This window comes from Artibeus jamaicensis, unplaced genomic scaffold (genome assembly GCF_021234435.1).
Source record: "Artibeus jamaicensis isolate MK-2021 breed Jamaican fruit bat unplaced genomic scaffold, CSHL_Jam_final contig_490, whole genome shotgun sequence".
Classification (NCBI taxonomy): domain Eukaryota; kingdom Metazoa; phylum Chordata; class Mammalia; order Chiroptera; family Phyllostomidae; genus Artibeus; species Artibeus jamaicensis.
Genome location: NW_026521861.1, coordinates 4,353,491 through 4,366,566, shown reverse-complemented (window position 1 = coordinate 4,366,566; position 13,076 = coordinate 4,353,491). Strand labels below are relative to the sequence as shown.

General features: G+C 41.2%; 1 protein-coding gene and 1 long non-coding RNA gene across 2 annotated transcripts in view; one reads left to right on the top strand and one right to left on the bottom strand.

Moving 5' to 3' along the window:
• The window catches only part of SORCS3 (sortilin related VPS10 domain containing receptor 3), a 559,312-nt gene that overhangs the window by 233,233 nt on the left and 313,003 nt on the right, over window positions 1-13,076 (bottom strand). The window lies entirely within an intron of this gene.
• LOC128627956 (uncharacterized) lies at window positions 2,392-12,476 on the top strand. Its single transcript, XR_008392261.1, has 3 exons — window positions 2,392-2,455; window positions 4,743-4,847; window positions 9,834-12,476. It is a non-coding gene; the product is annotated as an uncharacterized LOC128627956 (long non-coding RNA).

Sequence of the window (13,076 nt, the reverse complement as noted above, 5' to 3'; positions counted from 1 at the left end):
AAAAAATGTGTGAAGGGGAATGACTAGAAACCAGATGTTTAATTTTAGAATGGAAAATCTGGCATATTTATGAGATACCCATGTTGAGATGTCAAGTAGGCAGTTGGAGATAAATAAGTCTGGGGTAGAGAGGAGTGATCTGGGCTAATAATTAAGACATATGAGTGGCATTTAAAAGCAGGGGCCTGATGAGATCAGAAAAGGAAGCAGTGAGGGCAGAGATGGGAAGAAATCCAAGGGCTCTTCCATATTTGGAGAGATCGTGAACACAAGCCACAACCAGGAAAGGCTCCTGAGAAGTAGCACCCACTGAGGGAGAAGATACAAAGGAGCTCAGCGCTCCGTCCTCCACATAGTTCTGCTCCAACTAGAGCCCCTCCTCCTCCCCCTGCTGCACACTATTCACTGGCTTTGCTGCATGGCTTCCATCCAGCTTCTAAATCTCAGCCTTTGTACCAGTTTCACAAAGAGGACTTCCCTGGTCCCCAATATACTGTCCCCCTTTTCATATCATGTTGCTCTTTACCTTCTTGACACTATGTGTATGAATCCATGTGTCTATCTCGGTGTGAATATAATTGTGCATAGCAATTTGCATCATTCCATGTGTGGTTACATGTATATACAATGCACATACTAGACTATTGGCTACCTGTATGCAAGGTCTCTGTCTAATTCCATTTGCCCCAGAGCACATTTGTTGGACTAATGCAAGAATAAACACAGGCCTTGGGCTGGGTGTACCTTATTCACTCCCTCACTTCAACTCAATAGCAACACTGTGATGCTTATAGAATTAGCCCACTTTATAGACACAAAACTGAAGATGAGGAAGCTGAGTAACTTGGCAAAGCCCACCTTGCGAACAAGCAACTATACCAGGATTGAAAAGAAACCCAAGTCTATCTAATTCAAAACAGATGCTTTTTCCATATTTACTGTTATGCCTGCACAGGAAGAATTCGGTAAATATTTGACATTGGTCTGCTTAGAGACTGACTGATTAAAAACGGTGGAAGAAGAGGGGAGACTTAACAAGCTTGAACCTCACATTCCCAATGCACTTTCCTACCTCTCCCTACTTTCTCCCCCATTACGTCCCATTCGTACCTCTCAGCTGTTCACATCTGTCTAAGCTGATTAGTCTCCATGTGTGCCCACTCCACAGCCACTTTCTGCTCCTCTCTAGACTGTTCTGGGCCCCTGCAGGGTGTGCCCATGTGGACCACATTGGCCCATCTGGCTTCCTTGTCTTTTGCCTTCAGGGTGGATTCAGCCAAGGAAAGGCACCTGCAGGAGGCTGGCAGGTGAGAAGAGAGGGAGGTTAGGCTTTGTCTTTCCACTCCCCCCCTTTCTTCCTGCAGGCCTGGGGCCCACATTTCCATCAGGGGTTCTGTCTCTTGTGCCCTCAGCTGTTGGACAACCCCCACCCCATGCCTTTGCCAGCCCATTGCTCAGGTCACTGGAGGAATTCATGCAGTGGTCCCCTGTGCTTGCTCCTTGGAGCCCCAGGTCCTAACAGCTTCTTACTGCTTACTGCTAGTCTCTGGCTGTCTCGCTGTGCTGTGTTGGTTTCCTTAGCCTCGAACATCCCTCTGACAGAGTCCCTTCACTTAGTTCCACTGGGATTCCAGCGAGAGCCAACCCTCTGCTCTGGGCCTGGACTCTGCCTTATACAAGGCCACAGTGCCTTCTTTCTGGGCACTGTCCTGCTCTGGCCCCAACCCCTTATGGCCTCCTGCACAGTCAGGCTCTCATGAAGACCACTGTGCTGCACCCACTCTGATTTTATAGCCATCCAGTCCCATAAAAATCAATGGAACAAAAACCCAGAGATTCGATCACACCTGAGACATTTCCCATAACTGCCCTGAAGTTGTCCTGGATCTCCTGGGGTAGAACTTCAAATAGAGGATAAAAAATAAAAAACAATTTGACATCCAGGACAGGTGGTAATTTCTATCTTTTCCCCAACTGGATGAAAAATGAGAAGCTCAGCCTATCTAAAGACGGTGATGATGCTGCACTGCTTGCATAAACGTTTTCGAAACCCCAGTTCCCAAGCATGCAGGAAGGAGCCCGCACCATAAATCAGAGCCTGGTCAGAATGAAAAGTTAGGGGGACAGGCACCCATGCCATGCGCCCTGCCTGGACACACTCACAAAAGGACGCTTGGTAAGCACAGTTGATGACAAAGTGATTTGTAGGATTTATGTAAACACACTCAGCACCTTGCTCTGCACATTGATCTGACATTGAGTGATTAACTGGTTGCATAAGCTAATATTTATACATGACTTGCAATCGTGCAATGCAAATTGGCCCCCATTTATCATGAAATCAGAGACTTTGAAAAGGAAAGCAGAGTCCAGGGACCTTCTCTTTCTACCCCCACATGCTGTAGATGAGGAAACGAAAGCAGAGAAGGACAGTGATGTCTCTCAGGCGGGAAGAGTAAGTACTAAGGGCACCTGCCCCCCCCCATTACACTCCTTTTTCTGTTATATTTTGCTGTTTTCCACTTGTTCTTGGGGAACAAGGTGCCTAATGTTTTTGAAGGCCAGAATAATATTAAGTTGCATTTCTTGAGCTATCACCCTATGCCAGGCAGACACTCAGATCCTAATGGAGTAAATGGTCTAACGCTGCCAGCATCACTATGAGACTGATGCCAGTATTAGGACTTTTGATACGGACTGAGAGCCTGATCCTGGACCCTCACTGCCTGGGTTCACACTGGCTCCACTCTTCACGAGCTGCCTGACTGTTCTGTTTCCATTTCCACATCCATGAAATGGCAGTAATGACAACACCTACCTCACAGGGTGGTTGCAAAATTACATTAATCAATCCAAATAAAGTGGCGACAGTGATCTCTACAACATACTGAGCATCACAGAAGATGGTCCCCGTTTTGTTAACTATGTTCTCCCTTTTATAGATTAAAAGGGAAAAAAGACAGATATTTTAAAATCCTGCTCAAGAACACATGAAAACAGATCTGGCTGGTGTAGCTCAGTGGGTTGAGTGCTGGCCTGTGAACCAAAGGGTCTCTGGTTCAATTCCCAGTCAGGGCACCTGCCTGGGTTGCGGGCCAGGTCCCCAGTGAGGGGTGTGAAAGAGGCAACTACACACTGATGTTTCTCTCCTTCCCTGTCTTCTTCCCTTCCCCCTCTTTAAAAATAAATAAATAAAATCTTTTCTTAAAAAAAGCATATGAACACACAAGGTTTCTAAGGGACAGAGCTAGGTCTCAGCCCAGGCCTTCTCATTGCAGAGCCAACACTCACACCGTCACTGTTCTCACGGATGCCAGGCAGTAGAACTCTCCGTAATGAAGCAAAGGTCTACAGCTGTGCTAACCAACGTGGTGGGCACCGGCCACGCTGAGCACTTAAAATGTACTAGCGAATGTACTAGTGAAGCTGAGGAATGGAATTATTTTCTTTATTTATAATTAATTTAATTTCACTTACAGCCACGTGTGGTTAGTGATTACTGTGTCAAACAGCCCATCTCCTCACTACCTGGTTTGTTTTGTGGTCCTTATTCCCCAGCTAAATGCCTATGGGTGGCACTCTGTGGCACTCTCTAGCGTATACACCCTTAGTCCCAGCCTTCTAACATACTGCCTTCTTGGCTCTGTCCTCAGTAAAGGATTATTCAGCTAAGATGAACTCATGAACACCTGCAGGATGAATAAAGAAGGAAATGAATGAAAATCTCATCTCAGCCAGGTTGTGAAATGGCTCCATGTAAAGCAGGGTGGGTCTCCTGGTCTCCATCCTTTATCATAAGGCAGAGACCCCATTCCCCAGCCTGCAGCCTTCGAGCTTTTGTCTGCTCTCAGGAGAGTCCAGAGGGGAAAACTCAGAGACCTGTCATCTAGGTCCTACCTGGGCACACATCCTCAGCATCTGGAAGAGAATTTGGAACACACACATATTTTGTTGCTGGCAGTCACATTCTCCCCATGTGCCCAAGGAAACTGCAAGAACCACTCAAAACTGGTTTCACCGTGGGACCTGAAAACGTAAGATGCCACACTGTGGAGTCTTGACCAGCCTCCGTCTCAATCCCAGCTCTGTTGTTTCTAGCTGCGATACCTTGGGCCATAACAAACCTCTTAAGGCTTACGTGCCTCATCTTCAAAATCAAACAACAGTACCCCCTTCCAAAGGATTGAGAGACAACAAGCGTGAAGAGCTTAGCATAGCCCCCAATATATTGCATGTGTTCTTGAAAGAATGTTCGACCTCTCCCTACAAGGCTAAAGTTACCACGACCACCGCCTTTAACTGCTCTGTTCCTAAGGGACCCTTCTTTCTGATGTTTTTTGCCTGAGGGGTTTCTGTAGGCAACTTCCCAAAGCAAAATTACATACAAAGGGTAAGTAAGCTCAAAACTGGACCTGATCCCATATTGTTGCATACATTTTCTGAATAGGAAGTGCAATTTCAAGGAAATTTTGGATAATCACCATCACCGTCAAAAAGCACTTAAGCGATTATTTGTGAGTGGTGCCGAAGGAAGAAAACAGGATCGCACAGCCCCTGCCCTCCAAGCCCACTTCAAACAATCACTTAGACACAATCTGTTTGTTTAGAAAAGTCCAGTGATTGTCATTTCAGCCCTTACCCCTCTAATAGCATTAAATTATTGTCCAAATTTTGACAAATGTTTCTTTTCTAAAATCCATGGTATTTCTCATTCTTTGTTTGTTTTTTTTCCTCCTTCCAAGAACATTCTTCCTTTGCCTCCTTTGCTGTTCTGCTGTTTACTGGCTGTGTGACTTCTGAAAACTTACCTAACCATCCTGAACCTTGGTATCAACCACAGAATCAAGGTAATGATACCTACCTTATAGGGTTAGTTTGAAGATTATATAGGAGAGACAGAAAGGCCACCACTGGATGGGACCTCATCTCCCAACAAACATTATTACATGATAAATAAAGTAAAACTTAAAATCTTAAAATAATTTCTGAGCTACAGAGTAAATACCTGCATGCCAAAATCAAATTAAGAACTTAAAACCAAACTGGTAAGTAGGAACTGACTCAATCATAATCCACGGTGTTTGTGAAGGGAACCAAGTGTAGATTCTAGAATCCACATAAGGAAAGCATTTTTTGTCCTATGCCCTACAAGGTAAATAACTGGAAATAGCCCACACATAAAGTTTGAAGTGTTATCAGATACTTGAGGCCTTGAAATAGGGTAGCCACTATTGGGGCAAACAGCAACAAATTGCCTTCAGACTAGAGCTTTGGATTCAGGTGGGGGCAGGTGGGAATGATCACTCAAGAGAAAACAGTACCCCAGGCTATGGATCTGGAGTCTGAATTCATACAACCTGCCTGATGCAGAAATCCAGGGTAGATACAAATGAATAAATGTGCCCATGTCCATTGATGCTATTTATGCTCCTAGGGTTCAAGCAGAATTGAATGAAAAATCTCAATCCAGGGCACCCTGTGAACTAGACAAGTTCTCAGAAAGGTGAGCTAACACTTAACATGCACACATAACTACACACAAACACACACCACTATGAGGTTTGAAATTAATGAAATTAATGAATAAATTAGAAAGAGGCTAGAATAATAAAGTTAGCCTAAATAAAACTCATAGCCCAATGCTTAGTATATATTAGGTATTCAGTGGCTCTTATTGACCAAGCTGTCTTGTTCTATGCCCTAAATACTAGTTCCAAGCATCTGTCCTTGTATCTTTGTTGATTTGGGACATTTACTTTTGTTTCTGTTTTCTTCCTTCCTTCCTTCCTCCATCCCTCTCTTTCTTTCATTCATTCACTTACTCATTCATTCTCTCTTTCATTCACTCAGCAGGGGAATACATGATCAGAGCTGACCTTCACAAAGACTATACTTTATGTGACCAAAATACTTATTCATTCACCACTGACAAAAAAAGGATTTAAAAAACCAGAGGCAATAATGGAGACACTGGGACCTAGAAAGAGGCAGGCAGTCTAAGGGAAAGGTAATTCATCTACTGTCACAAGAGGGTGGCCTTCCGGTAAAATAAAGTATGAGAGAAGAAGCTAATGGGGAAAATCAAGGAGCCACTAAGGAATCTACAGCTCCACTTGTGGACTCTAATGAACTGGACCCATGGCTTGACTCCAAAGTTGAGGAGCATAACGTATACCTCCAAACTTTCTGTGTGCGTTTAAACAGCCAACAGTCCGACCACTGGGGCATGAACCCTCCAGCCTTCTCTTTACACAGCAGGGCTGTAGTTCAAGTTTTCAGAAATTATCCTGTGGAGCAAGAGGTGTTTATCCTGAACAGGACAAGAGTGATACAACAAGTACTAAAGCTAAGTCACCTATTTGAAGAGTTTTCATAAGGAGGCAGAGAGACTTGTTGTAGATTTTAGAGGTCAGAATGTTGGAATGAGGTAGTGATAAAAGAGCTATTTTAGTGCAATGGTAGACGAAAATAGGAAGTTTTTTTTTTATGTGTAAGGCCTTAGCTAGTAATCAGAATTCTCCAAAATCAGAATTGGCTGCTTTGAGAAACCCAGCTCGCTGAAAATGGAAATGTGTAAACACAAGCTATGTGCCTCCTGGTCAGAGCAAATATAGGAAGGATTGGGGACTTGAACTAAAACCTGTCCAGTTCAAAGAATCTATAAAAGTTAAGGAAATAGCCCTGGCTGGTGTGGCTCAGTGGATTAAGTGCGGGCTGCAAACAAAAGGGTCGTTGGTTTGATTCCCAGTCAAGGCACATGCCTGGGTTGTAGGCCAGGTCCCCAGGGGGGGGGGGGTGTGAAAGAGGCAACCACACACTGATGTTTCTCTCCCTGTCTCACTCCCTCCCTTCCTTTCTCTCTAAAAATGAATAAATTAAATCTTTTTTAAAAAGGTTAAGAAAATAAAAAGTGGAGAGGTTGAAAGCAGAAGCAAAAACAAATATAAAAAATATTTCCCAAGAGTATATAAAATAAATTTCATACCTAGAATTATTCATTAAAACAAAGATAAGTTTAATTAAATAAATGATTATAAAGATAATCATTTTTATATGATTATCCCCCCCTTCAGTTTTATAACAAAGTATGAGTGCACACATACACACAAGCTATCTGAGGAACGCCACCAGCTGAGGCTGGCACAATTGAAATGCTAAAAATGTCATAGTTCGCACACTGTCATAACTTCCCTCCTCTGTGTGTATTTCCATGATAAAGAGAAAGCTCTGAATAATCTGAGCATTGCTGTCTGCCATGCAGTAATGAGAGAACATGGGCCCTGATGAATTGCAAATGGAGTCAGAGCCCCAGCTTGTGACTTGAGGAGCCAAGACAGACCAGTACAGACCTCCACACTCCATTGTAATCAACGCCTGATGATGCTGTCCTCAATGATATATGGTTCCATTAGCCAACTAGTATCTGGTTGGTCTTCTTTGCCTGAGACCCCCAGCCTTTTTAGTTCTGAGTCTGGACAACTGAGTATTAAGGAAACTGAAAGTTCAAAGAATCTTGAAAGATAACTTCACCTAAGAGGAAATACCCCTTGAAGTCTTGGAACAGTTAAAAATCAAAGTAGCAAAAGAAGAGATTTTAAAAATAAGTAAATAACTGCTTTGAAAGTGAAGGAAATCTGGTTAGTTCATCCAGTTCAGACACCAAAACTCATGAAAATTGATGTCATCTGCTCAGCCCTGGGGCTTAAGAGGAGACAGAGGTGGTTTATTCCACGTAGAGATTTAACAATGAAAAGGGACTTAGCATATTTATATGTCCTATCCCATAGGATTAGCATAAAATGTCTGTGAGCTTCCCATCGTTATTCTCATTCTACAACAATGAAGTAGGTTCGGAGAGGTTAAGCCACCCACTCCAGGTAACCTGTCTGGGAACAAGAAAAACATGGAATAAAATCCATACCTTTTGAGTCCAAGTCTCTTTCCAGAACCTAGCACCATGTCCCTCAAGAAAGTCCTCTTTCAGCTGGCTATTCACTGTGAGAGGTCCTCTAAACTGTACATTCTTCTTAAATGAGCATTTTTTAAATCACAACTGATACCAAGAACGTATTAGGCATCTAGTAAGTACCTAGTAGTTTTCTTTCTTTGGTGAACCTCATCATCTAAGCTTCAGCTCACTTCCTCCCCCAATATTCATCAAAGACCTTTCCCTGCCTTGGATGGTGTGGCTCTGTTGGTTGGAGCATTGTCCAGAATGCCAAAAGGTTGGGGTTCAATCCCCAATCAGGACACATACCTGTATTGCAAGTTTTATCCCCTGGCTGGGGTGTGTATGGGATCAGCCAATCGATGTTTCTATCTCACATCGATGTTTCTTTCTCTCTCTCTATCTCTCTGTCTCTCTCTCTCTCCACCCCAACCTTCTAATATCTCTAATATCAATAAACATATTTTTTAAAAAGATCCTTCTCCGCTGGTGGTCTCAGAACAATCACCAATCCTTAAGGTGCCAAAAACACCATATGTAACAAAGGGTTTAGAACTTTTCCCTCCCAGATGATCAAACCACTCCAGGAAGGTCTGTATCTGATAGATTATTCAGTCACAGAAGTGCTATATACAGTTATTTAAATCTTCAAGTCCTCAGTAAAGGTTGCAGAATGGAAAAGTAGGCTCTGGCATAAGGAAATTAGGGTCTCGTTACACGGCCAGGATGTACACATGTAACAGACATTGAAGTAGATCATTAAATGCTGAACTGTGTGCCCCAGATTTTAACTGTTGTACAGATCATCCCCAAGAAACAGTCTCCAGAAAGCGAAGCACACATACATCTCCCTCATCCCATCTCTGGGATCCTTCTCCCAAGGATGCCTCAAGGAATGGGAGAAGTATCCAAGTCAGGTTGTTGCCCCACCTAGAATGGATTTCTTAACTGGCACAAGATCATTGATGAAAAGGTCAAGTCTCGGGTCAAGAGAAACATCCACATCTGAAATTCTGAAACTAATCAGAGGTTCACGTAAAACTGACGAAGGGCAAAACTAAAGATTCTCTTTTGGTTTTGAATGGTTAGTTCACGTAAAGAAATGACTTACTCAAATAGCCTTTGTTATTTCAACACAGACCATCCCCAGCCTCCACGTATACCACATTAAATAGTAGAGAAATAATTTGCAATCTACATAATAAATCTCAAACTCCCTGGACTAACTAATACCCAAAGGCCCCCATTGGCTGACCTCAGACTGACTTCCTAACCACCCCTCAGCCATGTTTCTGGTGCTCCACCAAAACTAAACTACTCGCTAACCTTAGCCGTGACCCCTTTTCCCAACCTTCATGAGTTCACTTAGGCTATTTGCACTGCCCGGAGTATCTTCTGCATGTGCTGATCTTACACTTTCCAAGCATTGCCTCCCAAACAAAGCCAGTTTTATTTTTTATCTTCCATACACCCTGGATGAATCTCCCTCCATGGAACTCCTAAAGTGTTATCTCTTTAAACTGTGTGCTCACTTGACATTTTAAAGTGACATTTTAGGGTCCTGGCTGGCGTAGCTCAGTTGATTGAGCAGGGACTGCGAACCAAAGGGTTGCAGGTTCAATTCCCTGCACATGCCTGAGTTGTGGGGGCCAGGTGAGAAGCAACCACACATTGATGTTTCTTTCTCTCTCTCTCTCTCCCTCCCTTCCCCTAAATTAATTAATTAATTATTTTTTTAAAGAATCTATAAAAAATAAAGTGACATTTTAGTAGTAAGGATTTATTATTATTATTAATTCTTGCTTCTATGGCTTCAAACTATTTTTTATCCTTTAGGTAATATTCGTACTTCTCTAAAACTAGTAAAAATAGTTCCATTTTACAGGTGAAGAGTCACATCAAGTGTACTCAGGCACAAAGGACCAGAATGTGGCTGATCTCAGCAAACGTCCTACATGCGCTTGAGAAGAACGCGCACGCTGCTTCGGTGGGTGAGGTGTTCCGTCAAAGTCAGCCACATAAACCACCAACAGAGACTTGGAAATGGAATTTTTAATATTTTTTTAAATCATATATATAAAATATTAGGAACAAGTCTCACAAAAAAGGTACAAGATCTATAAACTAAAACCTATAAAGCATTGCTGAAACCTAGATAAATGGGGAGATATAAAGTGGCCATGGACCAGAACATGATGTTTCTAAAATGTCAGTTCTCCTCAAAATGATCTATAGACTTTATGTTATCCTAATCAAAATTCCAGAAGGCTTCTTTGGAGGATAGAAATTGGCAAGTTGATTCTCAAATTCGCATGGAAATGCAACTTTGATAAAGAAGAATAACTTGGAAGACTTACTCCTGGACTTCAAGAGTTACTATGAAACTACAATAACCAAGATAATGTGACATTAGTGTCAAAACAGAAAAACAAATGAATGAAATAGAGTCCAGAAATACACCTGCATGTATACAGACAATTGATTTTTGACAAAAGTGCAAAGGCAATTCAATGAAAATATTCAATAATAATAATAAACTTTGACACATATCTCACACCATATGCAAATGTGACTAAAAATAGATTATGTATAAAATTTACAGCTGCAAAACATATTTAAAAAGCAGAGGAGAACATCTCTGTGACCCTGACACAGGCAAAGAGTTCTCAGATATGACACTGAAAGCACAATTCAGCCCTGGCTGGTGTAGCTCAGTGGTTTGAGCATGGGCCTACGAACCAAAGGATTGCAGTTTGATTCCCAGTCAGGGCACATGCCTGGGTTGCAGTCCAGGTACCCAGTAAGGGACACATGAGAGGCAACCACACATTGATGCTTCTCTCCTATTCCTTCTCCTTCCCTTCCCCTCTTTCTAAAAATAAACAAATAAAATATTTTTAAAAAGAAAGAATGATCCAAAAATAAATAATTAACAAATTATACTTCATCAAAATTATGGACTTTTTCCCATTAAGAAACACTTAGAATGAAAACTACAGTTTAGAAGAAAATACATGCAAGTCAGTATCTGTTAAAAGACTCTATCCATAATACAGAAAGTCTCTTAACACGCAACAGTAAGACAAAAACAGTCCAACTTTTAAATGGGCAAATCATTTGCTCAGAAACTTTACCAAAGAAAATGCAGTGTCCGGAACAAATAATGCCTTTTTTATTACAAAATCTTTTATTACAAAATCATAAGCATGTATTTCTGTGACATAACAATACCACACTCATGCAAGCCTTCCTTCTGCTGCACACTGTATATAGAAAGAAAGTGTCACAGTTTCTATTGTGTCATAGAAAGACACAATATTCTTAGTCACTAAGAATAAAACTTAAAATTGCAATGAGATATGACTGTATACTTATTAAATTGTCAAATGAGAAAGACTGACCTTAACAAGTGCTGGTAAGGGTGTGGAACAACTACAATTCCTCTGCCACCGGTAGAAATGTGGAGTGGTACAACTACTTTGGAAAACAGGTTGGCATTTCCTTAAAAACTTGCAGCTGCATCTGCCATGTGATCCAGTCATTCCACTGTGAGGTATTTGCCCAAAAGAAACTAAAGTTTATATCCACACAAAACTTATACAGGAATGACATAGCATTTTTATTTGTAATAGCCAAACCTAGATTCAATCCAAATGTTCAAGGCAAATATATAAACCAATTTTGATATATACATACAATAAAATACTACCCGGACCAAAAAAAAAGTAAAATAAACTATTGATACACTCGGCAACATGACGGATGCATCGCACAATAACTGCAAGAGAAAAGGCCACGCGAAAATGGAATATATGCTGCATGGTTCCTTTTAGACAGAAGTACACAAAACGAAAACTAAGCTGTGGTGACAGTAAGCAAAGTCCTGAATGCGACTACACTGGGAGATGAACAGGGTGGGAGGGAGAAATTACTATGGTGCTCAAGGAAACTCGGGGGGCAGGGGGTGCTCATTTTCTTGACTGTAGGGATGACTGCATGGGTGTCCCCCTGCCAAAACTTAACAAATGTGTAGACTTTCATTCCTATAGCTACTGGGTATCAATCATACTTCAGTAAAGTTGTTTCCAAATTTCTGAAGGTAACTCATAGGGTAAGCTTAATTTTATTTTAAATAACATGTGTGAGCACTTAGAATTGTTTAACTCCATGAGACTATCTCAACCCTCTATTACAGTCATCACATTTGACATTTTTTAAGCTAGGTCGGCTCTTCTCCCTAATATACGCTATCATACAAACCAAGAAGTGTATGTGGTAGTATCTCTCACAAATGGCCGCAATTAGTTATTTGACCAATGGTTCTCTTCCCAAGACAGCAGAGATAGTATCTGTACCCTCGATTATTCCATCCTGAGGTCCTGGTGCTAGTAAATGCTCAGTAAGTATTTCTTGAATATAATGTCTTTGACCTGGTCTCCAGGTAATAAAAAGCAGACTGTTCATCCATCCCATGACATATGCTAAAATGTAAGAGATGATTTTTGCTCTCTAGGTTTCTTTTCTTCATTTTCCCATTCACTGTATCAATATTCATTTAAGAAAAAAATTCAATATTTTAAAACATGAATCTTTGTTGAGTATATTAGACTCTAATATCTGTTCGTAAATTATCTGGGAGAAACAAAGACAAATGTTGTGGCATCATTTTCAGTTATTTTTAATGATAAGTTGTGATACCTATAATGAATATATGAATATCAGCTTTGTACCTGATTGGTTACTAAACTGGCATTTTGTGCATCAAATAAAGGAAAGCGATTGTATAAACCTAAGGAAGACAGATTATATCATGAGTAATGATCTCCTAGTGGAACTTGAAAGCTCCCTTTGGGGTTGGAGCCTCTAAGCTAGAAGGTTCCAGAATCCATTCACACAGATGCAGGAGAGAATGGATTCCCCAACCATTATTCAGCATCTTAATTATGAAAACATTCAAACCCAATATTAGTACAACAGTAGTATTTGAAGAAAGGAGAATGAATACATCTTTTTCCCCTCACTCATTCCCCAGATGCTTATTACAAAGCTTCTGGATTACCACTTCTGGTATCCCTTACCAAGCATTTTAAATGAAAAAGTCTCTATTTTTGAAAGCCTTGTTTCAATA